Genomic DNA, 3,249 nt, shown 5'->3' on the forward strand with positions numbered 1-3,249 from the left:
ATCATTCAACAAATGTTGCAGCGGAACAGCAACAGGGAGCCGCCAAAAATTCAGGCCAGATCCAAAAGCAGATGTGGAACAAGGAATATCATTGGTGACATCCAATGGATCTTGGCCGAAAGCAGAGAATAGCAGAAAAATGTTTACTTGTATTTTATTGACTATTGAAAAGCATTCAACTCTGGGGATCAGAACTACTGATAACATCTCAAAGAATGGGGATTCCAGAACACTTTGCCATGTTCAAGCGGACCCTGTTCATAGACCAAGAAGCAGCCATTATAACAGAACAAGGGAAGACTGCATGGTTTAAAAATCAAGAAGATTGTGCATCAAGATTGTACTTTCACCGTACTTAGCAGTCTGTATGCCGAGCAAACAATCAGGGAAACTGCACAATATGAAGAAGAGTGTGCCACCAGGATTGGAGGTTTACTAACAACCTGTGATACAAAAATGACAGGACCCTGCTTGCTGAAAGCCAAGAAGACTTGAAGCACTAGCTAATGAAAATCACACCACAGCCTTCAGTATGAATTGCAACTCAACGTAAAAACCCAAATCCTCACAACTGGACCAATAGACAACATTATAATAATCAGGCAATGATTGAGGTTATCAAGGTTTCATTTTGTTTGGGTCCACCATCGATGCTCACAGAAGTAGCAGTAAAAAAAATGGAGATAAGAGTTGCAACTCTGTTATGAGTGTGAAGTACAGGAAAACAAGTCAATGAAAAAAAATCCTGCCCCGGCCAAACCAAGTCCAGTCGAGAGAGTCATGACCCATTGCCCACATACAGGGGGTCCCGGCTACATGTTCTGTGCCCCTCTGGATCCCATTATCTCCTCTCATTTCATCTTCTCATGCCTCTCCTGTGCCTTTGGGGACTGTGCAAAGAAGCTTTCTCTCTGGGTGTGGAGAATATCCCAAGGCCTGTGTCAGGTCAGCTAAGAACCTCTGCTTACCATGAATAAGGAAGTACTTGGGATCTACCCAAGGCTACTTCCAAGAACAGCCTCAAAAAAAAAGGAAAGAAGGGAAAAAAAGAACAGCCTTCAGAAACATGGGGCCATTCAGACTAATTTCTCCACACTGAAGTGATGCCGGTTAGACTTAGATTAGCAGCATTACCAGCCACGTGCGAGTTTTGTTATGGCCAGCATGTTCACACAAAGGTGACCCCAAGGGTCCAGTGTCCCTATCAGGGCTACCTCATGATGCTCCCATGGGGATGATTTCACATCCCTGCACACCATACTGATGTCTCAATGTCTATTTGGTAAAATAGAAAACTAAAGGAAATAAAAGAAACCCTCAAGGAAATGGATTGGTACCAAAACTATAACAATGAACTGAAACATATCATTGACCAGGTTTGCAGCACCACAAAATCTTTCCTTCTGAAAGGCACCAGGTGGTCAGAACTCACAATCAGCTTGATGGCAACTAACAGTAACCCTCTCTCTATTAGGGGATTGTGCACATGTCCCAATCATGATCCTGTTCCCACTTGTGTAGTCCCACCTGTGGCTGTGATGTATTGATCTGCCACCAAGCACAAATTGAGACATTATTCTTTTTTACATATTTAATTAGCATCCTGGCTGTGCATCTACCATTATGACCTCCCTCATTATGACCTCCCTCATCTGGATGAGGTGTCCGTGTGTGTCTCTGTGTTGACTTTGTCCCTTTTAAGACTTAATCAATGCTCTCCCTAAATGGTATTTGAAATTGGTTTCATTTGTACCCTGAAACAGCAGCAAATTTGCCCTTGGGCAAGTCATTTGATTTCTTTTTTTTTTTTACCCACCGGCAGCCCGCCCCACCCCGGCCCACCCTCGTCATTTGATTTCTTGACGGTGGCTTCCGTGAGCATAGATTGTGGAGGATTCAAGTCAAATGAAGTTTCTGACTTCAACCTTTTGTCTGTTTATTATGGAGTTGTCTATTGGGCCAATAAGGAGGATTGGGCGTTTCTTTACACATCAAATTGCAATCCTTGGTAAAGGCTAAAGCCATTTGCTTTCATCAGCAAATAATTCAAGCCCCCTTTATTTTCAGCAAGCAACGCTGTGACATCTGCATATCAAAATTTGTTCATAAGTTTCCTCCAATCCTGTGGCATCGTGCTTCATATAATCTAGCTTCTTGAATGATTTGTTCAGCATATGTATTGAATAAGTATGATGAAAGGATACAACAGTGTACACCCCTTTTCTGATTTTCCTGTGCCTGCCAGCAGAACTGTTTTAAACAAGCACAATGGAGAAGACTCAGGAGGGAGGTGCCACTACACCAACCTGTGAGCCACCTAACTAGTCAAAAAGGTAACTGTTTTGGGCCCGGAAGGAGTTAACAGAGGCTGTGGGCTGTGGACTGTTTCCATGGACACCAGATAGCCTTCGCAAACCAGGGAGGGGCTCCGGACTTCTGAGCTGCAAGCGGCTTGGATGCATTTCTTGGAGCTGGACGGAAGGCGCTGTGGTCCTTCCCAAGGACATAAACCTTGAGTTTCCTGATAAGGCAGTTTTGTTTTGAAAACCTAGTGCTTAGTCTGCTCCCTCGTTCCTTGTTTACTTTGAGGAAGTGCATACGTGCTTAGCAGAGGGAATAAAAGACCGTGCAGGGCGGCCATCGGGGCGACAGCCAGCCCGAGGTGTCAGCCCTTCGCTGGTGTTAAGCCGCCTTTCCCGTGCCCGTGTCTTCATTTCTGGTCCGACCCAACGCCGCACGCTCCAACTGTCGGGGGAGGATTGTAGTGCTCGCTGAGCATCAGAGAAGTCAGGGCAGTCTGCGTGGACATAAGTGTCCCTGTAACCCTCGGGTTTGGATAACAAACAGGTGTTTGGATTGGCCTGTTTGCAAAAACCGAGAGTTCAAAAGCAAAAGGGAAGAACACAATCAGCCTACCTGAAGCTGAAAGAACTCAAGAAAAAGTTCATCCCTCGAGCTGCGACACTGAATGCTTCTAAATTCGGGCGATAGATTGAGGGATGCAGGAAGCATCCAAAGACGGAAAGAATGCGCAGTCGCTGCATCAAAGGGACGTCGTCAGGTTTCCGTGATGGTTGTGGGGACCGTGGTTGGACGACCTTCAGCAAGAAGGTAAGCGGGCGCTTAGTCACGAAGTCCGAGCCGGACACCGCTGCTCCCGGGCGCGGCTGCCTTTCAAAGCGGAGCGCGGGCTCGGAGCCGCGCCGGCGACTGGACGCGCCTTCTGACGTCACCGCGCGCGCCGGGGGC

General features: G+C 46.6%; 1 protein-coding gene across 1 annotated transcript in view; it reads left to right on the forward strand.

The window, feature by feature from the left end:
- Positions 1 to 2,734: 2,734 nt before the first annotated feature.
- LOC115871970 (zinc finger protein 343-like) overlaps positions 2,735 to 3,249 on the forward strand; it is a 9,080-nt gene continuing 8,565 nt past the window's right edge. Inside the window, exon 1 of the mRNA XM_030887481.2 lies at positions 2,735 to 3,111. The gene's annotated coding sequence lies outside the window, so the exon portion shown is untranslated. The remainder of the gene's footprint in view (positions 3,112 to 3,249) is intronic.

This window comes from Echinops telfairi, unplaced genomic scaffold (assembly GCF_000313985.2).
Source record: "Echinops telfairi isolate 266 unplaced genomic scaffold, ASM31398v2 ScPeMD7_7413;HRSCAF=8451, whole genome shotgun sequence".
Classification (NCBI taxonomy): Eukaryota; Metazoa; Chordata; class Mammalia; order Afrosoricida; family Tenrecidae; genus Echinops; species Echinops telfairi.